Below are 26,113 nucleotides of genomic sequence, written 5' to 3' on the forward strand. Positions count from 1 at the left end.
AAACCCTGTCCCTCTTGGATGGTCAAGCTGAGGCTTTGTGATGTCAAGCCACACCATGGCCAAACTGATTTTGGGCAACCAGACCTGAAATGAGTGGCTCCTCATTAACCTAAATATAATAAATAGAGGCCAGGAACTCTTTCAGTTGTGTCTGTTGCCTCAAGATAGCGAGACTTAATAAGACGATAGTGTAGACTTGTAGATATAAGGAATAAGACTCCAAACCCAAGGATGGAAGGAGAAACTGCAAGGCCAAATTGAATTTATGTTTGTATTGGGGTCAGGTGAGCTGCATGGTGGTGTTCGCAGTCATGAGGAACAGGGTGTTGTGTTAGTGCTGCCAGTGTATAGTAAAGAACTTGATTTCCTTTTTACATGGCAGACTATTGAATATAGCTAAACTATTGAAAGGATGGTCAGCTCAAGATCTGAAATTTTATGCTGAAAATGGTCCAGTTTTTCCTTTAACAACTTTTTCTAGAACAGCATTGCTGAATATTGGAGATACTAGTGAAGGGAGGTTTCACTCTGACTGTTTCACTGATGATTCACTTCATGTTACATTTGCCCCATACATAAGTAAGATATTAGTAATAAGCGAAATTGGGTATTGTGTACGTGGTTATTATCTTCACAATTTTTCTGTAAACCTGGAACTATTCTAAAATAAAACATCCATTAAAACAACACTCAAAATCCTAGAAATGGTAGCAACTGAACATAGTGGAATGGACCACTGAAATGACGGGGGCGTATGGAAATTGTATTAGAGGAAACACCACCTCCCTGCCATATGCTGGACTATAATGGAACTAGGTGAAATGGGAGAGAGAGAGACAGTTTGGTTAAAATTTTAGGAGTTCAGAGGAAGGTCTCTCTTCTATAACCAGAGTGTCTGAGATTTCTGCATCCTCTGCCAACCCCGCCCCTCCTAGAAGGTCAAGCTGAGGCTTTGTGATGTCAAGGCACACCATGGCAACCACTGAATTTGGGCAACCAGAGCTGAAGTGAGTGGCTCCTCATTAACCTAAAGAATATATGGAGGCCAGTACCCTGTGAGTAGTGTCTGTTGCCTCAAGATAGCGAAACTTAATAAGAAGATGTTGTAGACTAGTAGAGATAAAAAATAAGACTCCAAACACAAGGATGGATGAAGAAACTGCAAGTCCAAAAGTGAAATTATGTTTGTGTTGGGGTGGGTTGGTGGGATGGATGGTGGTGGTCGCTGTCATGAGGATATGGGTGTTGTGTTAGTGCTGGCAGTGTATAATAATGAATTTGATTTCCTTTTTACACGGCTGTCTATTGAATATTGTTAAACTATTGAAAGGATGGTCAGGTCCAGATTTCAAGGTTTATTCCACTTCTCGTCCAGATTTTTCATTAACAACTTGGTCTAGAACAGCATTGCTGGATACTGGACATACTAGATAAGTGAGGTTTCACTCTGTTTCACTGATGTTTCACTTCATGTTACATTTGCCCCATACATAAGTAAGCAATTAATAATAAGGGAAATTGGGTATGGTGTACATGGTTATTATCTTCACAATTTTTCTGTAAATATGGTCATATTCTAAAATGAAACGTCCATTAAAACAATACTCAAAATCCTAGGAAAAGTTAATATCTGAACAGAGTCTAATGGACCACTGAAATGACGGTAGAGTATGGTAATTGTCTTAGAAGAAACGCCACCTCCCTGCCTATGCTGAAATATAATGGAACTAGAGGAAATTAGAGAGAGAGAGAGAGAGAGAGAGAGAGAGAGAGAGAGAGAGATCAGTTTGGGAAAAATTTTAGGAGTTAAGAGGAAAGTCTCTGTTCTATAGCAAGAGTGTCTGAGATTTCTGCATCCTCTTCCACCCCTGCCATTCCTGGTCGGTCAAGCTCTGGATTTGTGATGTCAAGGAACAGAATGGCAACCACTGACTGTTGGCAACCAGAGCTGAAGTGAGTGGCTCCTCATTAACTTAAAGAGTATATATAGAGGCCAGAACCCTTTGAGTCGTGTCTGTTGCCTCAAGATAGCGAAACTTAATAAGATGATACTGTAGACAAGTAGAGATAGGGAATAAGACTCCAAACACAAGGACGGATGAAGAAACTGCAAGTACATAAGTGAATTCATGTATGTATTGCGGGAGGGGGCGGGATGGATTGTGGTGGTCGCAGTCATGAGGAACAGGGTGTTCTGTTAGTGCTAGCAGAGAATAATAACTAATTTGATTTCCTTTTTACACAGCAGACTTTTGAACATTGTTAAACTATTGAAAGGAATGTCAGCTCAAGTCTGAAGTTATGTGCAACAACTGGTCCAGTTGATCCAATAACAACATGGTCTAGAACAGCATGGCTGGATATTGGAAATACTAGAAAAGTGAAGTTTCAATCTGTTTCACTGATGATTCACTTCATGTTACATATGCCCGATAATAAGTAAGATATTAGTAAAAAGGGAAATTGGGTATGGTGTACATGGTTATTATCTTCACAATTTTTCTGTAAATCTGCAACTATTCTAAAATAAAACATCCATTAAATCAACACTAAAAATCCTAGGAAATATTAATATCTGTACACAGTGGAATGGATCACTGAAATGACGGGGGAGTATGGCAATTGTCTTGGAGGAAACACCACCTCCCTGCCATAGGATAGACTATAATGGAACTAGAGGAAATGAGAGAGAGAGAGGCAGGTCAGTTTGAGAAAAATTTTAGCAGAAAAGAGGAAGGTCTCTGTTCTATAACCAGAGTGTCTGAGATTTCTGCATCCTCTGCCAACCCCGCCCATCCTGGATGGTCAAGCTGAGGCTTTGTGATTTCAAGCCACACCATGGCCACCACTGATTTTTTGCAGCCAGAGCTGAAGTGAGTGCCTCCTAATTAACTTAAAAGTATATATAGATGCCAGGACATTTTGAGTAGTGTCTGTTGCCTCAAGATAGTGAAACTAAATAAGACGGTAGTGTAGACTAGTAGAGATAAGGAATAAGACTCCAAACACAAGCATGGATGAAGAAACTGCTAGTCCAACAGTGAACTTATGTTTGTATGGGGGGGGGGGGATTGATGGTCGTGGTCGCAGTCATGAGGAACATGGTGTTGTGTTAGTGCTGGCACTCTATAATAAAGAATTTGATTTCCTTTTTACATGGCTGACTATTGAATATTGTTAAACTATTGAAACGATCATAAGCTCAAGACCTGAAGGTATATGCCACAACTGGTCCAATTTTTCCTTTAACAACTTGGTCTAGAACAGCATTGCTGGATATTGGAGATACTAGAGAAGTGAGGTTTCACTCTAACTGTTTCACTGATGTTTCACTTCATGTTACATTTACTCCATACATAAGTAAGTCATTAGTTATAAGGGAAATTGCATATGGTGTACGTGGTTATTACCTTCACAACGTTTCTGTAAATCTGGAAGTATTCAAAAATAAAACATCCATTAAAATGACATTCAAAATCCTAGGAAATGGTAGCAACTGAACATAGTGGAATGGACCACTGAAATGACGGGGGAGTATGGGAATTGTCTTAGAGGAAACACCAACTCCCTGCCATATGCTGGACTATAATGGAACTAGAGGAAATGAGAGGGAGGGAGAGGACAGTTAGGGAAAATTATAAGGAGTAAAATGAAGTTTTCTGTTCTATAACATGAGTGTCTGAGATTTCTGCCATCCACCCCCGTCCCTCCTGGATGGCCAAGCTGAGGCTTTGTGATTGAAAGGACAGAAAGGAACTTGAAAGAACTAAGCAGAATTAAGCAGAAATGCACCCTCCTCCCTCTTCAAGGACGAGGCAGAGACATGCTCTTCTCCCTCTCCTCTATCTTGTCTTGCAAGGCTGGGCCCTCAGCCCAAGCCCCCCAACCCCCCGAGAGTGACCCCAAGAATGCTGGTATTGTCCTAACTCTCCCAACCACCCACCTGAGTGGACCAATGACGCTCCAGAAATGTAGCTAAGGTCATAATAAGGCTATAGTGGAGGATGGCTCCAACCTTCAGAATGTGATGGTCACTTCCTGACCCTTATGCTGTAAAACCCTGACCAATCTCTGTAACTCACGTCACCCCTAATGCCCACCGCAAGTAGCTAGCCTTATATAAACTTTGTTCTCCTGGGACACGCACTCTCGCCTCACCGCTGCGCCAGTAGAGGCTGGGAGCCAATTCTAGAATTGATCAATAAAGACTCCTTTCTTTTGAATTGGAGGAGGATCCCTAGTGGTGGATTACTGGGGACACCGAACTCTGGGCATAACATTTTGGGGGCGCATCCGGAATCCCCAAAAAAAACCCGTGAGGGACGCCACTCCGAGTATCTGATGTCCGCAGTAAGTGTCTGTGTGTTGTCTGTTCTGTCCTATGCGAGCTCGCTTCTGCAATCTGGCCTGATGAGATCTAAGTGGACGCACTGGTGTATCTCAGGCAGGAGGAGTCAAGGGACGTCTTGAACCTCCATCTGGGGGGTGTAAAAGCCCCATCTGGCTTTTTTCCAGTTTTTCTTCCACGGGGTCGGAAGGCTGTTCTTAGGTGTCTCTGTTTGTTTGGTGTCTGTGTTCTTTTGTTTGATTTTGTGGACTCACTGGACGGACGCTATGGGACTGACTCAAACTACTCCTTTAAGCATTATGGTCGTTTTAAAGTCAAGGGCTGGGCCAAACCTGCTTGCTAGCCTCAGGTGTGGTTTTCCAGAACTGCTGAGAACTTGGGACCTTGAAGCTTACTGATTTCAAATGATAAAAAACTTATGTCTTGCATTTTTGAAGGTTATTCTTAAAAATGTTACTGATTGAGAAAAACTGTGTGTTGTGGTAGCTAAATGCCTTTGCTGAATGAATGTCTGGTGAAAGTGTGCTAGTGCGGAGGGAGGGGGCCTGCCCTCTCCTCTCCTTTGTGTGGATCCACAACTTTGGTCATGCGGGTACCTGAGTAAAGATCTGTGAAAACAGGTCACCCCTCCCTTGTCTGTCTCTCATCACCGATGATCATGAGGTCGGGACAAAGTATACCTGCTGTTCTTAATTACATGTTAAAAAAAAATTTTTTTTTAAGGAATACAATAGAGATTGTAAAATTAAAATGAATGCTAAAACACTGACGAAGCATGAGTGAACTGCGTGAACAGCTGTTTGTTTGTGTGGAACTAGCCAATTTGCTACCAAGAGGGGGACTGGACGCAGTCTTAACTCCTCCAGTAGGTTCTCACCAAAAGGTTGGTCAAGAATTTTGTTCTGGGACATGGGTGCCAGGAGTGCCCCCACGCCCGTCTGGGGAGTTGGGCATTGTTTTTTTTTATCTGCTCAGCTCCAGTCTCTGCTAGTCTTCTGCGAGTGTGAATACGAGTGTTTATCTATTTTGGCTGCTCATTACTAGTCTGTGTAAAGTGAAAGCTACTTTGATTTATTTTGCATTTCTTTTAATTCATCTGGCTGAACCTTTGGACTGGACCCGCGGTGGGCTGCAAGAATCTCTAGCAATTCTCAGAGTCTTTTGCTCGCCACTACAGAAGGAATCAGCCCACTTAGTTAATATAAATTTCTGTCTATCAGTTGCTCTTACCTGGGTTGTAAATAGCTGTAAATCCAAGATTGCTTAGTTCTGAGATTGCTTATAAAAGAGTAAAAGAAAAAAATCTGTGAGGAAAAGCAGCCTGGGCTGAGAGAATTGGGGCGGGGGAGGGTTGGCAGTTATGCTGCTGGCTGCAATCCTAACAGGTCTTATCAATGAAATTAAAGGTTACAAAAAATAACTGTAAGCACAGTCTTTCTCTGCCCTGGTTTATACTTTTAACCCCTCCAATGCTGAATCAGACCAATACCTGTTCTTAGTTTTATCACAAAAGGTCTAGATATATCTTAAGAGTAAAAGTACATTTAAAATATGTTCATAAATATTAATCTAAAATTGCTGAATGTTCACCTTTGATAATCATTAAAGGATTAAGGTTTCTAAGAATAAAATAAAACAACAACTGAACTCCTGCTAGAAAGGTGGAGGAGGAACAAAGCTAGAATCTGCAGCGCCCCCCCCCCCCTGCTGATTTAGAACTGTTTGCCAGGCAGACTCAGCCCATGAGAGCCAGGTCAAAGAAGTGGGGGCAGAATCCCTGAGCTGCCCACAAGGCCCAGAAGCCCCTGGTGGAGAAGAGGTGTGCGTGTAGTCAAGGAGAGCCTACAGGAGCTGCAGTAGCTGCTGGTGGGCACCTAGGTGCAGGCTAAGCTGGAGAAGGCCTAGGTGCTGCCCTGAAGGTGCAGCACGAGCTGTGGGGCAGAGCTTGTGGGCGCTAGCAGCTGCAGGCAGAAGCCAGTGAGCGATTCTCTGCTGGCTACATCCAGTGAACCCCTGCTTGAGTCCATACCACTGCAAAAGGGCAGCGGCTTCAGGTATTTGCTGGGGGATGCTCTGGCTGGGCCCCTGGGAGACCCTAGGCTGGAAGAGGTGGGTTAATATCTCCTTCCAGTGCACTCCCTTGAAAGAGGCCTGGTTGCTGCTCTGCCACATAGGGAACTGGTAAAAAGGCAAAAAGCAGGGCCCTAAGAGTTCACAAAAAAGCACTCTCCCTGGACCTTGGAGCTATCAGGACTTTTAAATTCTCCAAGAGAGGAGGAGTCTGACTCAGACTGGACAAAACCTCCTTGGGTTAGAAAAACCTGAGGTTGCATATTGAACTTATAGACTGCAGTTTGCTGGGCAGCGGTCCCAGCCCAGTTATATAGGGGTTAAGCTACCTTGTACAGCAAAACAACTTTCTCCTGTGTCAGAATACATTGTAAAAAAATTGAATGCATGATAAACCAGTAAGCTGGAACAAGTAAAATATGGAAACAGAGCTGAAATCCTATCTTCCCTAAACTAATGACACTTGGGAGTAAATGCTTTGCATTTGCCTCTCTAAAACAAAGGTTAAATCGTTTAGGTCAATCTGATTAGTGTCATTTGTTGTCCACACCCAGGGACAAATGAAGTTAAAAAATAAGCCTTATTTTGATTAGTTCCTTTATTCAGGTGGAGCCAACCCGGTCCCTCCCTGCAACTTGAATGATAAAATGTATGTTAAGCAATTTTAAAATTGCTCAAACCTCGCTGCCTTGTGTCCAGTTCTGCATGTGTAAGAAGGAAGAGAGTAAAGGCCAGAAGAAGCTGGCAAGGCCATCCAAACCACCCAGCCGCTATTGGCCAGAGCGGCCTGAGGCGGACCTCCTCGGACTGACATCAGCTGACTCTGACTAGGACAGATTGGGCTCTTTCCAAATGGGCCCCCATGAGCCGATGGTCAAAATGAAGATCAGGGCCCAGACTGGGAACTTTATGATTGATGCAGCGGCAGAGCACTCCGTAGGTACTCAGAATATAGCTCCCCTCTCAGGACAGGAAGTCACCAATATTGAAGCTACAGGTACAGTACCACAGCTGCAGACTCTTCTGTCACCCCCGCCGATGTCAGTGAGGCGGCCATTAGGTGGTTCATGAATTCCTATATTTACCAGTTGACCTGGTCCCTCTAATGGGCAGAGACCTTTTAGCCAAAATGGAAGCAGAAACCACTTCTACCCTAGATGGCTCACTACAGCCTTGCCTAGGTGAAGAGACCGCTTCAATGATCCTGTCCTTAGCAGTGCCAAGAGAGAAAGAATGAAGACTTTATACCCCCCAGCCAAAGAACCCCACATCTGTTCTTGTCAGGCCCCCATCAGGGGACTTGGGCAATGTTTCTGTTATCTGCCAAAATTCCCAAGACTGTAAAAGTACTTGTTAACTGAGGAGGTATAAATGTAAATGGTTATTTGATATTTATATATCTACTTAGGTATAAATATTTGTAAGATAAATGAAACCCCCGCTTAGTTTCCTGGTGTATTCTGGAGCAGCCTATTCAGATTTGACAGAGCCAATGGGACCAGTAACATCTAAAAAGACACCAGTTCTAAAAGCCGCCAGACAAACTGCCTTTTTCCTTGGACATCAAAGAGGACTGGGGACCTCAGAAAGAACACGGTAACTCATGCCTTTCTAGTCATGCCAGAATGCCTGTACCCCTTACTTGGACGAGATCTCTTACAGAAATTACAAGCCACCCATAAGCTTGTTTGAGATGCCCTGCCAATGCCACCTCGGACTCTGTACATCCTTTCCAGCCTGGGGACTCGATGTGGGTAAAATAGTTCACGACCCCAGGACTCACCCCAACTTGAAAAGGACTATACTTGCAGAAAATTCTATAATAGACTCAGATGATGCCTGCATCTTCAAAAACATGGCTTCAGAAAGACAAGGACAATTTTACCTTATGTAGAAAGGTCAAAGAGTGGACTTTAGTCACCTCCCTAAAATGTTTGTATAGTCCTGCCATATCTCATGTTTAGTAGCGGAGGATTTGACTGCCTGAAGAGGCCATGATGCCAATATTATGTTTCATTGTATAAATGTGTTGTATTAACCTTCAATTCTCTTACAGGTTTAAATGTAGCTGTAACTGGCAAATGTCCAGTCTCCCACACTGAGGAACATTACTATAGCTATGTGTTAGCTGTCCTGGAAGGCGACTATGAGGGGTGAACTCCAAAAGTAAAGGGTGTCTAGCTGCCAAGAGGGAAGGTGCCCAACTGGGCAAAGGAGAATACCCATCAGGTTTTAGTCTCTATGAGAGACAGTTGACAGTTGGCAGCCTGTATACTATCTTGTATGTCTGTGTGACCATGCCCATGTCAGAGGTGGCACAAAACCTCAACTGTAGAAAACTGGGAAAAGCCTGTTTGGAATAGAAGGTCTGAGGCATGGTTATGCATTTCTAAAGAACATAGAAAGAAGGTTTAAAGGCTGGTTTGAAACCATAAAATTTATAAAAGTTGTGTATGTGGAAAAAAAAAAAAGAATTGTTAAAAGAAAATGAATCAAATGGTACAGGCCAGTAAGTCAGAAAGAGTAAATAACTTACATTCTGCCTCACTAAACCGAGGGTAAATAGTTATGCCAAAGTTCTTAGAAAGAACTGATAAAAGAAATCCAGCAGTTACTGTTTTGTTATATCTCTGAAGAGTCCATGAGAAAGAACTAACAAGAAAAATCAGAAGATCTTAGAGCAGATCAGTATTTTTTTCTCGTTATATAATTCCTCTGAAATTTGGCAATGCTAAATAAGTCATGGCAATACATTTCTTTGCATGAAATCAATAAGACTGGTTTTCAATAGTGATTTTATTGACTGGAAACTTTGACTGGAGTATCATGTTATAAAAAACCTGTCTGAGCTCTGAAGACTTGAAGCCAAAAAAAGTGCCACAGGAAAGGCCTGGTATCCTACTTGGAAGCCCTGAAGATGGCTGGCGCTGGAGCGTCAGGCCCATGCCCTACAATCACTGGCGGTTGGTAAGAGTAGAAGGGGAACAATAAGGATGACTCTGAGTCACTGCGGAACCCCACACACTCTGGACCGCAATGAGTAGGAGGGCTACTGAGATGGGCCATAAAGCCTAGATTGTGGGCTCAGGTGGATTTGCTACAGGTGAGGGATTCACCTAATGCAGCAGATACTGCAGGCAGGCGTGATGGCAGCTGGATGGCTTGGCTTCCTGGCCCTGCGGGACATATTAAGATTCAATCATGAAATTCCAGCAAAGGTAGTCAGTTACCATTCTTGTTCTGTTTTTGCAAACATCAGGCCAAATGGAATACAGTAGATAAATTGGTCTTGATTTGGCTTTTTGAAAGCCATAGAGGAATTTTAAGAAGAAAAATCCTATTTCAATAGAAGTTGTTAAAGCTTCTTTCCCTTCCACCAAACCATTTGTTATAGTTTGTCTCTGCCAGGTCACAAGCCCAGCTCCTTCTGTGCCCAGGACAGCAGGGAGCCTGACTGGAAGGTGACCTCTGACTAGACACACCTTCTGCAGATCACCCTCAAGAAGACAGCGAACCTCGGCGGACCCCTTCTAACCCTCCTGATGCTGTTGACTTTTGGCCCTTGCATGATCAACAAACTAGGCCAATTTATCAAGGAATGTATGAAAGTAATTCAGTTAATAGTTCAGTCCGTCTCCTGATTGAGCCGGAAGTTCCAAGACAAGTGGGGAATGAAGGGACAGAAGGGAACTTGAAAGAACTAAGCAGAACTAAGCAGAAATGCACCCTCCTCCCTCTTCAAGGACTAGGCAGAGACATGCTCTTCTCCCTCTCCTCTATCTTGTCTTGCAAGGCTGGGCCCTCAGCCCAAGACGCCCCCCCCCCCCCTGAGAGTGACCACAAGAATGCTGGTATTGTCCAAACTCTCCCAACCACCCAACTGAGTGGACCAATGACGTTCCAGAAATGTAGCTAAGGTCCTAATAAGGCTATAGTGGAGGACGGCTCCAACCTTCAGAATGTGATGGTCACTTCCTGACCCTTATGCTGTAAAACCCTGACCAATCTCTGAACCTCACGTCACCTCTAAAGCCCACCCCAAATAGCTAGCCCTATATAACCTTTGTTCTCCTGGGACACGCTCTCTCGCCTTACCGCTGCGCCTGATAGAGGCCAGGAGCCAATTCTAGAATTGATCAATAAAGACTCGTTGCTTTTGCATCAGAAGAGGCTCCCTGGTGGTAGATTATTGGGGACACTGAACTCTGGGCATAACAGTGATGTCAAACCACACCATGGCAACCACTGATTTTGGCAACCAGGGCAAGTGAGTGGCTCCTCAATAACATAAAAAGTATATATAGAGGCCAGAACCCTTTGAGTAGTGTCTGTTGCCTCAAGATAGCGAAACTTAATAAGACGATAGTCTAGACTAGTAGACATAAGGAATAAGACTTGCAACACAAGGATGGATGAAGAAACTGTAAGTCCAAAAGTCAGTTTATGTTTGTATGGGGGGGGGGTCGTATGGATTGTCGTGGTGGCAATCATGAAGAATAGGGTGCTCTGTTAGTGCTGCAAATGTGTAATAAAGAATTTGATTTCCTTTTTACATGGCAGACTATTGAATATTGTTATACTATTGACAGGATGGTCAGCTCAAGATGTAAAGTTTTATGCCACAACAGGTAGAGTTTTTCCTTTAACATCATGGTCTAGAACAGCATTGTTGGATATTGGATATACTAGAGAAGTGAGGTTTGACGGTTTCATAGATGAGGAGGGATCTATGGAGGGGGCAGGCATGTGAGACGGTAGTAATGTTGATTTCTTTAGTAGGGGCACTGGACAAGCCATTCCATACTGAGCCAGACCCTTAACATAAGGACAAGGAGAAGTCTGAATGGGGATTTTTTCTCAATACTTTCTCATACGGTCAAGGAAAAAAGAAGCTGATGTTTAATTTAGGTTTGGATTGGGGGTGTAGGATGGATGGTGGTGGTCGCAGTCATGAGGAACAGGGTGTTGTGTTAGTGCTGGCAGTCTGTAATATTGAATTTGTTTTCCTTTTTACATAGTAGACTATTGAATATTGTTAAACTATTGAAAGGATGGTCAGCTCAAGATGTGAAGTTTTATGCCACAACTGGTCCAGTTTTTCCTTTAACACCTTGGTCTAGAACAGCATTACTGGATATTGGAGATACTAGAGAAGTGAGGTTTCACTCTGTTTCACTGATGATTCACATCATCTTACATTTGCCCCCTAGTTAAGTAAGATATTAGTAATAATGGAAATTGGGTATAGTGTGCATGGTTATTATCTAAACAATTTTTCTGTAAATCTGGAACTATTCTAAAATAATACATCCATTAAAACAACACTCAAAATCCTAGGAAATGGTAGTAACTGATCATAGTGGAATGGACCACTGAAATGAAGGGGGAGTTTGGGAATTGTCTTAGCGGAAACACCAACTTCCTGTCATATGCTGGACTATAATGGAACTGTAGGAAATGAGAGGGAGAGAGAGAACAGTTTTGAAAAATTTTAAGGAGTAAGGTGAAGGTCTCTGTTGTATAACCAGTGTGTCTGAGATTTCTGCATCCTCTACCACCTCCACCCCTCCTGGTTGGTCAAGCAGAGGCTTTGTGATGACAAGCCACACCATGTCAACGACTGATTTTGGGCAGCCAGAGCTGAAGTGAGTGGCTCCTAAATAACCTAAAAAGGATATATAGAAGCCAGGACCCTTTGAGTAGAGTCTGTTGTCTCAAGATAGCGAAACTTAATGAGATGATAGTCTAGACTAGTAGAGATAAGGAATAAGACTCCCAACACAAGGATGGATGAAGAAACTGTAAGTCCAAAAGTCAATTTATGTTTGTATTGGAGGGGGTGTATGGATGGTCATGGTGGCAGTCATGAGGAACCGGTTGTTGTGTTAGTGCTGTAAGTGTATAATACAGAAATTGATTTCATTTTTACATGGCAGACTATTGAATATTGTTAAACTATTGACTGGATGGTCAGCTCAAGATGTGAATTTTTATGGCACAATTGATTGAGTTTTTCCTTTAACATCATGGTCTTGAACAGCATTGTTGTATATTGGAGATACTAGAGAAGTGAAGTTTGACTCTGTTTCACTGATGATGAGGAATCTATGGAGGGGGCAGGCATGTGAGAAGGGAGTAATGTAGATTTCTTTAGTTGGGGCACCAGACAAGCCATTCCACACTGAGTCAGACACTTAGCATAAGGACAAGGATAAGTCTGAATGGGGATTTTATTCCCAACACTTTCTCATACTGAGAACGAAAAAAGAAGCTGATGTTTAATTTTGGTTTGGATAGGGGTGGTTGCATGGAAGGTGGTGGTCGCAGTCATGAGGAACAGAGTGTTGTCATAGAGCTGGCAGTGTATAATAATGAATTTGATTTGCGTTTTTATGGTAGACTATTGAATATTGTTAAACTATTGACAGTATGGCCATCCCAAAATCTTAAGTTTTATTCCGCAAATGGTCTAGTTTTTCCTTTAACAACTTGGTCTAGAACAGCATTGGTGAGTATTTGAGATACTAGAGAAGTGATGTTTCACTCTATTTCACTGTTGATTCACTTCATGTTACATTTTCCCCATACATAAGTAAGATATTAGTAATAAGGGAAATTGGGCATGGTGTACATGGTAGTTGTCTTCACAATTTTTCTGTAAATCTGGAACTATTCTAAAATAAAACATCCATTAAAACAACACTCAAAATCCTATGAAACGTTAATATCTGAACTTAGTGGAATGGACCACTGATATGAGGGGGGATTATGGCAATTGTCTTAGAGGAAACACCACCTCCCTGCCATATACTGGGCTATAATGGAACTAGAGGAAATGAGAGAAAGAGAGGTCAGTTTGGGAACATGTTTAGGAGTTAAGAGGAAGGTCTCTGTTCTCTAAGCAGAGTGTCTGAGATTTCTGCATCCTTTGCCACCCCAGCCCCTCCTGGATGGTTAAGCTGAGTCTTTGTAATGTGAAGCCACACCATGGCAACCACTGATTTTGGGCAACCTAAGCTGAAGTGAGTGGCTCCTCATTAACCTAAAGAGTATATATATTCCAGATGAATTTTTGGAGACTTCTTTCTAGATCTATGAAGTATGCCGTTGGTATTTTAATGGGAAGTGCGTTGAATTTATAGATTGCTTTGGGTAGTATGGACATTTTAATGATGTTAATTCTAGGAATCCATGAACACAGTATGTTCTTCCATTTGTTTATATCTTCCTCTATATCTTTTTTTAACGTCTTGTAGTTTTCTGAGTAGAGGTCTTTTACATCTTTAGTTATTTTATTCCTAGGTAGCTTAATTTTTTTGTTGCAATGGTAAACGGGATTGTTTTCATAATCTCTATTCTTAAAGTTCACTATTGGTGTCTAGAAATGCCTCAGATTTCTTGGGGTTAATTTTGTGTCCTGCTACATTGCCAAATTCATGTGTTAAGTCTAGTAGCTTTTTGATGGAGTCTCTAGGGTTTTGGATGTATAATATCATGTCGTCTGCAAATAAGGACAGTTTTACTTCCTCTTTTCCAATTTGGGTGCCTTTTATTTCTCCTTCTTGCCTAATTGCAATGGCTAACACTTCCAGTACTATGTTGAACAGGAATGGTGATAGGGGGCATCCCTGTCTTGTTCCTGTTCTTAGGGGAAATGGTGTTAGTTTTTGTCCATTGAGTATGATGTTGGCTGTGGACCTGTCATATATGGCTTTTATTATGTTGAGGTATGATCCTTCTACTCCCACCCTACTGAGAGTTATTATCAAAAATGGGTGCTGAATTTTGTCATATGCTTTTTCTGCATAAATTTATACGACCATGTGGTTTTTTTCTTTCAGTTTTTTTTATGTGATGTATCACGTTTATTGATTTGCGGATATTGTACCATCCTTGCATCCCTGGGTTAAATCCTACTTGGTCATGGTGTATGATCTTTCTGATGTACTGCTGGATCTGATTTGCTAAGATTTTGTTGAGGATTCTGGCATCTATGTTCATGAGGGATATTGGCCCGTAATTTTCTTTCATTGTGTGTCTTTACCTGGTTTTGGTATTAGGGTGATGCTGGCTTCAAAGAATGAGCTTGGAAGTGTTCCTTCCTCTTGAATTTTTTGTAATAGTCTGAGGAGGAAAGGTTTTAGTTCTTCCTTGAATGTTTGGTAAAACTCCCCTGTGAAGCCGTCTGGTCCTGGGCTCTTGTTTGATGGAAGCTTTTTGATGACTGCTTCAATTTCTTCCATAGTTTTTGGCTTGTTGAGATTTTTAGATTCTTCCTGATTGAGTTTTGGAATGTTGTATTTTTCTAGGAATTTGTCCATTTCCTCCATGTTGTCTAGTTTGTTGGAGTAGAGCTGTCCATAGTACTTTTTAACAATCATTTGTATTTCTGTGGTGTCTGTTGTTATTTTACCTCTATCTTTTCTGATTTTGTTATTTGGCTCCACTCTATTTGCTTCTTGGTGAGTCTGGCTAGAGGTTTGTCAATCTTGTTTATCCTTTCAAAGAACCAACTCTTGGTTTCATTGATTTTCTGTATTTTTTTTGGTCTCTATGTCATTTTTTTCTCCTCTAATCTTTATTATCTCCTTCCTTCTGCTCACTCTGGGGTTTACTTGTTGCTCTCTTTATAATTCTGTGAGTTGTAGAGTTAATTTATTTCTGCCATTTTTTCTTGTTTTTGGAGATCGGCTTCTAGAGCTCTAAACTTCCCTCTCAGGACTGCTTTAATTGTTTCCCATAGGTTTTGGATTGTGTTTTCATTGTCATTAGTTTCCAGGACGTTTTTAATTTCTTTTTTGATCTCATTGGTAACCCAATCAATATTTCATAGCATGCTATTCAGCTTCCAGGTGTTTGAGTATTTTTTTTGTTTTTATTGTAGTTTATTTCTAATATTATGCCATTGTGGGATGCGAAGATGCTTTTTATGATTTCAATCTTCATGAATTTGGGGATACTTTGCTTGTGACCCAATATATGGTCTTTTTTTTTGAATATGTCTTATTAGCACCTGAGTAGAGTGTACATTCCCTGTCTATGGGGTGAAGTGTTCTGAAGATGTCTATTAAGTCCATCTGATCTAGTGAGTCATTTAGGATTGCTCTATCTTTGCTGATTGTTTGTCTAGAGTACTTATCCAGTGCTTTCAGTGGTGTATTAAAGTCCCCTACTATGATTGTATTGTTGTCAATCTCTCCTTTGATATCTTCCAGGAGATTTTATTATGAATTTTGGTGCTCCTGCATTGGGTGCATATATGTTTACCAGGGTTATATCTTCTTGTTGAATTGATCCCTTTAGTATTATGAAGTGACCTTCCTTATCTCTTGTTATGGCCTTCACTTTGAGGTCTATTTTGTCCGATATAAGTATTGCTACCCTAGTTTTCTTTTCCTTTCCATTTGCTTCAAAGATATTTTTCCATCCCTTCACTCTCAGTCTGTGTGAGTCCCTTCTAATGAAGTGGGTTTCCTGTAGACAGCAGATGTATGGGTCATTTTTTTATCCATTCAGCCATTCGATGTCTTTTGGTTGGATCATTTAGACTGTTTACGTTTAAAGTATTTATTGAAAGGTACTTGTTTGTAGCCATTTCTTTATCTGTGTGGCTGTTTTCTTTCTGAACTTTTTACTTCTTCTTTTTATACCTGTCCCTTTAGCATCCTTGCATTACTTGTTTAGTGGTGATAAACTCCCTTAGCCGTTTTTTGTCTGTGAAGCTTCTTATTTCCTCTTCAAGTTTGAATGATAACCTTGCTGGATAGAGTATTCTTGGATTCAGTCCTTTGCTTTGCATCACTTTGTTAATTTCCGTCCATTCTTTTCTTGCCTGATGTGTTTCTGTTGAGAAGTCATTTGATAAACTATTGGGAGATCCCTTGTATGTCACTTTCCGTCTCTCTCTTGCAGCCTGTAAGATTCTATCTTTGACCTGAACATTTGCCATGGTAATTATGATGTGTCTTGGTGTGGGTCTTTTCGGGTTCACCTTTTTTGGGACTCTCTGGCCTTGTGTGACTTTTTTCTTCCCCACATCAGGGAAGTTTTCTGATATTATTTCTTCGAATAGGTTTTCTAATCCTTGTTCCTCTATCTGTTGTTCTAGCACCCCTATTATTCGTATGTTGTTTCATTTCATGTTGTCCCATAGCTCCATTAGGCCCTCCTCCTGTCTTTTATTTTTTTTCCAATTGCACTACATTTTGGGTGTGGTTTTCTTTCTTGTCTTCCAACTCAATTATTCTGCACTCTGCTTCTCCTAGTCTACTGTTGATACTTTCAATGGTGTTTTTATTGCAGCTATATCACTCTTCATTTCTTCTTGGGTCTTACTTAAGTTGTTGATTTTTTCATCTGTTTCTTCTAGCTTCTTCCATATGTTATTGATTTTTTCATCTGTTTCTTCTTGCTTCTTGCATAGGTAGTTGACTTTTCATCTGTTTCTTCTTGCTTCTTCCAGAAGTTGTTGATTTTTTCCTCCATCCGGTTTATGCACTCTGGGACCCTTATTCTGAATTCTTTTTCTGTCATGTTGCATGCCTCTGTATTACTTAGCTGCTTTTGTGGAGAGTCCTCTTCTCTTTCCTTCGGGGGTTTCTTTGTCTACCCATGTTTGATCTTACTGACATATCTAGACGTTGAGTCGTTCAGTGGCTGCTCCCTGGGCTGCAGTGACTCCTTGGTCTTTGGTTGCTCTTCGGGTGGTTGCGGTAGCAGCTGCTCTTCAGTTGGCAGCAGCTCCTCTGGTGAGTACTGTTAACAGCTGTGGTGGCTCTTCTGGCTGGTGGGGGAAGTTTCACTCATGGGGAGGGTTCTAAGGAGGGAGCAGTCATCTGAGAAGGGAGTAATGTAGATTTCTTTATTTGGGGGCACCAGACAAGCCATTCCATACTGAGCCAAACACTTAGACAAGGAGAAGTCTGAAGGGGGATTTTTCGCTCAACACTTTCTCATACTGGCAAGGAAAAAAGAAGCTGATGATTAATTTAGGCTTCGATAGGGCGGATGGGATGGATGGTGGTGGTCGCAATCAAGAGAAACAGGGTGTTGTGTCAGTGCTGGCAGTATATAATAATGAATTTGGTTTCCGTTTTACATGGTAGACTATTGACTATTGTTAAACTATTGAAAGGATGGTCAGCTCAAGATCTGAAGTTTTATGCCACAACTGGTCCAGTTTTTGCTTTAACAACTGGGTCTAGAAAACATTGCTGGATATTGGAGATACTAGAGAAGTGAAGTTTCACTCTGTTTCACTGTTGATTCACTTCTTGTTACATTTGCCCCATACATAAGTACGATATTAGTAATAAGGGAAATTTGGTATGGTGTTCATGGTTATTATCTTCACAATTTTTCTGAAAATCTGGAACTATTCTAAAATATATCATCCATTAAAACAGCACTCAAGGATGGTACAATATCCGCAAATCAATAAACGTGATACATCACATAAACAAATTGTAAGAAAAAAACCACATGGTCACATCAATTGATGCAGAAAAAGCATATGACAAAATTCAACACCCATTTTTGATAAAAACTCTGAGTAAGGTGGGAGTAGAAATATCATACCTCAACATAATAGAAGCCATGTATGACAGGCCCACAGCCAGCATCATACTCATTGGACAAAAACTACCACAATTTCCCCTATGAACAGGAACAAGACAGGGATGTCCCCTCTCACCACTGCTGTTCAACATAGTACTGGAAGTATTAGCCATCGCAATTAGGCAAGAAGAAGAAATAAAAGGCATCCAAATTGGAAAAGAGGGAAGTAAAACTGTCCTTTTATGCTGACGACATGATATTATACATAAAAAACCCTAGAGACTCCATCAAAAAGCTACTAGACTTAATACATGAATTTTGCAATGTAGCAGGATGCAATATTAATCCCAAGAAATCTGAGGCATTTCTATACACCAATAGTGAACTTTCAGAAAGAGAGATTATACAAACAATCCCATTTACCATCGCACCAAAGAAATTAAGCTACCTAGGAATAAAATTAACTAAAGAGGTAAAAGACCTCTACTCAGAAAACTACAGGACGTTGAAAAAAGATATCGAGGAAGACATAAACAGATGGAAGAACATACCATGTTCATGGATTGGTAGAATCAACATCATTAAAATGTCCATACTACCCAAAGCAATCTATAAATTCAACGCAATTCCCATTAAAATACCAACGTCATACTTCAGAGATCTAGAACGAACTCTCCAAAAATTCATCTGGAATAAAAAAATGACCCTCAATAGCTGCAGCGATCCTGAAAAAGAACATAGTAAGTGGGATCTCAATACCAGATATCAAGTTGTATTACAAAGGCACTGTTCTCAAAACTGCCTGGTCGTGGCACAAGAACAGACATATAGATCAATGGCATAGAATAGAGAGTCCAGTAATTGGCCGGAACCAATATGCTCAGTTAATATTTGACAAAGGAGGCAAGAACATTCAGTGGAGCCAAGATAGTCTTTTCAATAAATGGTGTTTGGAAAATTATACATATATATGAAAGAAAATGAAACTAGACCACCAACATACACCATATACAAAAATAAACTCAAAATGGATAAAGGACTTAAATGTTCGACAGGAAACCATAAAAATTCTAGAAGAATCTAAAGGCAACAAAATCTCAGACATATGGTGAAATAATTTCTTCACTGATGCAACTCCTAGGACACTTGAAACTAAAGAGAAAATGAACAAATGGGACCACATCAAAATAAAAAGCTTCTGCACAGCAAAAGAAACCATCAACAAAACAATGAGAAAACCCACTGTGTGGGAAAACATATTTGCCAATGTCATATCTGATAAGGGCCTAATATCCAAAATTTATAGGGAACTCATAGAACTTAACAAAAGGAAGTTAAACAATCCAATCAAAAAATGGGCAAAGGACCTAGATAGACACCTCTCAAAAGAGGACATTCAGAAAGCCAAGAGACATATGAAAACATGCTGAAAGTCACTAATCATCTGAGAGATGCAAATCAAAACAACAATGAGGTACCATCTCACACCTGTCAGACTGCCTATCATCAACAAATCAGCCAGCGACAAGGGCTGCAGAGGATGTGGAGAAAAAGGAACACTTGTGCACTGCTGGTGGGAATGGCGACTGGTGCAGTCACTATGGAAGACAGTATGGAGTTTCCTCAAAAAACTGAAAATGGAACTCCCATTTGACCCTGTGATCCCACTTCTAGGAATATATCCCAAGAAAGCAGAAACACAAATCAGAAAGGATATATGCACCCCTATGGTCATAGCAGCACAATTCACCATAGCTAAGATCTGGAAACAGCCTAAGTGCCCATCAGTACATGAATGGATTAGAAAACTGTGGTAGATCTACACGATGGAATACTATGCTGCTGTAAAAAGGAAGGAGCTCTTACCGTTTACAGTGGCATGGATGGAACTGGAGAGCGTTGTGCTAGGTGAAATAGGCCAGTAAATGAGGGAAAGGTACCACATGATCTCACTCATTCATGGATAATAGAGACCATTATAAACTTTTGAACAATAATAGATACAGAGGCAGAGCTGCCTCAAACAGATTGTCAAACTGCAGCGCGAAGGCCGGGGAGGGTTGGGGGCAGGAGGGAGGGGGGTAAAAGATCAACCTAAGGACTTGTATGCATGCATATAAGCATAATCAATGGACATAAGACACTGGGGGATAGGGAAGGCTAGTGTACTGTCAAGGGCAAGGGGAGAAAAAGGACATATATGTAATACCATTTGAAATACTTTAAGCAATAAAAAAAGTGATTTCAGAAATTAAAAAAATAAAATAAAAAAACAAATCTAGAAAATTTTTTTTTCATTTATAATGCTAACAGTGAGACACTCAGGAAAAAAAAAACATGGTGTCAAAATAAGCCAAAGGAAAATCATTTGGGAAAATATAAAAAGTACCCTAAGTAAAAATTGCTTTATTAACCTAAGGTCGAGAATATGTTTGTATATTTTCAGAAAACAACTTCAAGACCACGTGGATTGCTGCAACAGAGAGGAATTCTCAGGAATGCTCCAGTCATGAAGACAAGAGGAGAGACAGTTCAGAGATGGAGACGCTGAAGACGCTTTTCCATGCTAGCAGTCAGCAGCTGTGTGTCGCTGCAGATTGCCCAGGACCAAACCAGAGAGGGTCGGACCTGCATTGCCACCATTTTTCCACAATCCAGAACTGAAATATCATTGTTGACATGTACACATAAGGAACTGTTGGACTTTGAAATTGGGATTTAAAACAATTTTTATCCTTGAAATGTTATGCTTAAGTTTTAAAAGGTTTTGGGTTACGGATTGGCATTGTTATCATTTTAATAGCCAGAGTTTTGTTCTTGATGTTTAAGTTTTATTTTCATTATAGTAGCTTAATTAATAAAACAAAAAAAGGGTGAGATGTGGGAAACTGACATAGGGTTAAGCCTTGGACTGACCTGCTGGCAAAGCAACAAACAAGTCCTAGCTTAGAGGGCACAGTCCTCTTAGCATAATTAGGCTTGACCTTATGACACTCCCTAGATGTTATCTGGGAATCTAATGGGCTGAGGAAGTGCAGGAAGTATAACCATGGTGTAAACAAGTGAAACTCATAAGGAAAGTGAAACTTTGGTAACCACTACCTTGTTTACCACTCACTATAAAAAGCTTCCTGCTGACAACCCCCACTGCTCTCAAGGTGGACGGCGTCGCGGCCTGGGTCCATTACACTCCCGTCCAGTCAGCGGACCCATCCATGACCAGGAAAGACTTCATCACCAAATGGAGTATCGATCGAGATCAACCCTACCCGCTCAAGCTCAAGCTGCAGCGTGCTCGACCTGCCTGATTCTGGTAACATTGCTCGCGATCACTCCTGTCACCAGGAGCCCCAACAGTACTGTGTAATAGACTTAGATGATACCTGCTTCTTCATGGACATGGCTCCAAAGAGACAAGGACAATTTATAGGATCACATGTTTAGTAGCAGAAGATTGGGCTGCCTGAAGCGGCCATGATGCCAATATTATGTTTCATTGTATTGATATGTTATATTGACCTTTGATTCTTTTGCAGGTTTAAATGTGTGTTGGAAGTCCTGTAAGGGGACTGTGTGGGGTGACCCCCAAAAGTAAAGGGTATCTAGCTCCAAGAGGGCAGGTGCCCAACTGGGCAGCGAAGGGTGCCCATCAGGTTCTGGTCACTGTTGAGAGACAGTTGAGAGTTGGCAGCATGTATACCGCTTGCATGCCTGCGTGACCATGCCCATGTCAGGGGTAGTAAGCTGGAAAAGGCCTGTTTTGAATAGAAGGTCTAACGCAAGGTGTTGCATAGAAAGAAAGTTTAATGCCAACAATTACTGTTTGTTATAACTCTGAAAAATCCATGAAAAGGAATTGGCAAGGAAAGTCAGAAAATCTTAGAGTAGATGAGTATGTTTTTCTCCTTATGTAATTCCTCTGAAATCTGGCAATGCTAAATAAGTCATGGCAATACATTTCTTTGCATATATTTAATAAGACCAGTTCCTGATAATGGTTTTAGTAACAGAAAACTTTGACTGGAATATCATGTTTTAAAGAGCCCTGTCTGAGCTCTAAAGACTTGAAGCCAGTAAGAATGCCACGAACAAAGCCTGGTATCCTGGTTGGGAGCCCTGAAGATGGCTGGTGGTGGAATGTCAGGCCAATGCCCTACCATAACTGGCGTTTGGTAAGAGTAGAAGGGGAGCAGCAAATATGCCTCTGCATCCCTGTGCAACCCCCGCACACTCTGGGCCACAACGAGTGGGAGGGCTACTGATATGAGCCTTAAAGCCTGGAGCGTAGGCTCAGGTGGAGTTGCTACAGGTGAGGGATTCACCTAACTCCGCAGATACTGTAGGCAGGCCTGATGGAAGCTGGATGGCTTAGCTTCCTGGCCTACGGAGCACATTAAAATTCAACCATGAGACTGCAGCAAAGGTAGTCAGTTACCATTCTTGTTGTGTTTATGCAAACATCAGGAGAGTAGGTAAATTAATCTTGATCTGGCTTTTTGATAGCCATGGAGGAATTTTAAGAAGAAAAATCCTATTACAATAGAGGCTGTTAAAGCTAAAATGGTTTCTTTCCCTTCCACCGAACCATTTGTTAAGCATATAGGGATAGTTCAGTTGATAGTTCTGTGTGCCCAGTATGGGCCTCTAGCAACGGTGGAATAGTAATGCAGTCCATCTCATGATTGAGCAGGAAGTTCCAAGAAACTGGGGGAATGAAAAGACGAAGGATATGTCCTCCATCTTCCCCGTATCCTCAATGTTGGGGCAGCCGCCATGTGCTCAAGATAGTACCAGCTTCTTGTATCCCAGGACACTGCTGGCCAAACCCAGAACCTTTTTAACCTACCCAATGACAATAAGGGGACGTGCGCGCCTTGGTGATGACCACATCCTGTGTAATAAGATCCGACTTGCACCTAGCCAATCGGCAGGGCCCACAATCATTTCCCCTCCCCTAACTCCACCCCCCTATTAAAACCCCATTTTTTCCCACAGGCGTTCTCTCTCCTCTCGTCTTTGTGATTATAGGAGCCAGACATGGGTCTGTGATAATAAAGGACTCTTTGCTTTTGCATTGGACACGGCTGGCTCCCTAGTGAGGTCTGTTGGGGATTTAAAATTTGGGCATAACAATAACCAAGATAGTGGTGATGGTAAATTTGGACTTTAAGCTGAATGAAGACAAGAGGGAGAAAGATAGAACGAATCAGATAATTGTATTTTACTACAGGAAGGCGGAAACCTCCAGTAAGCAAGCCAACAAATGCAGAAGAAGAAGTGGTGGGGTGTTCATCTACCACAGGTGATACACAGGTTCTCTGAGGGAAATACACGTAATAATGTGAATCCCTCTATAAAAAATGCTTCAGAAAAGGGCATTATGAGAAAATGAAAATATTAATGGTCTCCTTGAATAAATACCAGCAAGGGTATAAAGGAAATATGTATTTTTGTGTGTTTTCCGATGATGGGGAGGGATGTAAAGAAGGGGCAGGCCTGTGGGGGCGTAATGTAGAATTCTTTAATTGGGGCATCAGACAAGCCAGTCCATACTGAGCCAGAAACCTTGAATAAGGACAAGGATAAGACTGAATGGGGATTTTTTTTCCTCAACATTTTCTAATACTGACAAGGAAGAAAAGAACTTGATATTTAAGTTAGGTTTTGATTGGGGGGGGGGTGGTGGTCATTGTCATGAGAAACAAGGTGTTGTGTTTCTGCTGGCAGTGTAAAGTAATGAATTTGATTTCATATTTACATGGTAGACTATTGAATATTGTTAAACTATTTTTTTCCTGATTGATCTAGATTTTAGAATGTTATTTTATTTTTATTTTTTTTAATTTATTGCATAAAGTATTAAAAAGGGTATTACATATGTTTCCATTTTATCCCCCCGCCCTAGACAGTCAACTAGCCTCCCCTATCCCCCAGTGTCTTATGTCCATTGGTTATGCTTATATGCATGCATACAAGTCCTTTGTTGATCTCTTACCCCCTACCTCCTGCCCACCAACCCTCCCCTGCCTTCCCCCTGCAGTTTGACAATCTGTTTGAGGCAGCTCTGCCTCTGTATCTATTATTGTTCAAAAGTTTATAATGGTCTCTATTATCCATGAATGAGTGAGATCATGTGATATTTTTCCTTCATTGACTGGCTTATTTCACCTAGCATAATGTTCTCCAGTTCCATACATGACGTTGCAAATGGTAAGAGCTCCTTCCTTTTTAGAGCAGCATAGTATTCCATCGTGTAGATGTACCACAGTTTTCTAATCCATTCATGTACTGATGGGCACTTAGGCTGTTTCCAGATCTTAGCTATGGTGAATTGTGCTGCTATGATCATAGGGGTGCATATATCCTTTCTGATTTGTGTTTCTGCTTTCTTGGGATATATTCCTAGAAGTGGGATCACAGGGTCAAATGGGAGTTCCATTTTCAGTTTTTTAAGGAAACTCCATACTGTTCTCCACAGTGGCTGCACCAGTCTGCATTCCCACCAGCAGTGCACAAGTGTTCCTTTTTCTCCACATCCTCTCCAGCACTTGTCGTTTGTTGATTTGATGATGATAGGCAGTCTGACAGGTGTGAGATGGTACCTCATTGTTGTTTTGATTTGAATCTCTCGGATGATTAGTGACTTTGAGCATGTTTTCATATGTCTCTTGGCTTTCTGAATGTCCTCTGTTGAAAAGTGTCTATTTAGGTCTTCTGCCCATTTTTTGAATGGATTGTTTATCTTCCTTTTGTTAAGTTCTATGAGTTCCCTATAAATTTTGGAGATTAGGCCCTTATCAGATATGACATTGGCAAATATGTTTTCCCACACAGTGGGTTTTCTCGTTGTTTTGTTGATGGTTTCTTTTGCTGTGCAGAAGCTTTTTATTTTGATGTAGTCCCATTTGTTCATTTTCTCTTTAGTTTCAAGTGCCCTAGGAGCTGTATCAGTGAAGAAATTGCTTCGGCATATGTATGAGATTTTGTTGCCTTTGGATTCTTCTAGAATTTTTATGGTTTCCTGTTGTACATTTAAGTCCTTTATCCATTTTGAGTTTATTTTTGTGTATGGTGTAAGTTGGTGGTCTAGTTTCATTTTCTTGCATATATCTGTTCAATTTTCCCAACACCATTTATTGAAGAGACTATCTTGGCTCCATTGTATGTTCTTGCCTCCTTTGTCAAATATGAATTGAGCATATTGGTTCGGGCCGATTTCTGGGCTCTCTATTCTATTCCATTGATCTATATGCCTATTCTTGTGCCAGTACCAGGCAGTTTTGAGAACAGTGGCTTTGTAATACAACTTGATATCTGGTATTGAGATCCCACCTACTTTGTTCTTTTTCAGGATTGCTGCAGCTATTCGGAGTCTTTTTTTAATCCAGATGAATTTTTTGAGAGTACATTCTATATCTCTGAAGTATGCCGTTGGTATTTTAATGGGAAGTGCATTGAATTTATAGATTGCTTTGGGTAGTATGGACATTTTAATGATGTTGATTCTACCAATCCATGAACACGGTATGTTCTTCCATCTGTTTATGTCTTCCTCTATATCTTTTTTCAACGTCCTGTAGTTTTCTGAGTAGAGGTCTTTTACCTCTTTAGTTAAGATTATTCCTAGGTAGCTTAGTTTTTTTGGTGCGATGGTAAACGGGATTGTTTTTATAATCTCTCTTTCTGAAAGTTCACTATTGGTGTATAGAAATGCCTCAGATTTCTTGGGGTTAATTTTGTATCCTGCTACATTGCCAAATTCATGTATTAAGTCTAGTAGCTTTTTGATGGAGTCTCTAGGGTTTTGTATGTATAATATCATGTCGTCTGCAAATAAGGACAGTTTTACTTCCTCTTTACCAATTTGGATGCCTTTTATTTCTTCTTCTGGCCGAATTGCAATGGCTAACACTTCCAGTACTATGTTGAACAGGAGTGGTGAGAGGGGGTATCCCTGTCTTCTTAAATGTACGACAGGAAACCATAAAAATTCTAGAAGAATCCAAAGGCAACAAAATCTCAGACATATGCCGAAGCAATTTCTTCACTGATACAGCTCCTAGGGCACTTGAAACTAAAGAGAAAATGAACAAATGGGACTACATCAAAATAAAAAGCTTCTGCACAGCAAAAGAAACC

The sequence above is a fragment of the Myotis nattereri genome (assembly GCF_964212035.1).
Source record: "Myotis nattereri genome assembly, chromosome: X".
Lineage (NCBI taxonomy): Eukaryota > Metazoa > Chordata > Mammalia > Chiroptera > Vespertilionidae > Myotis > Myotis nattereri.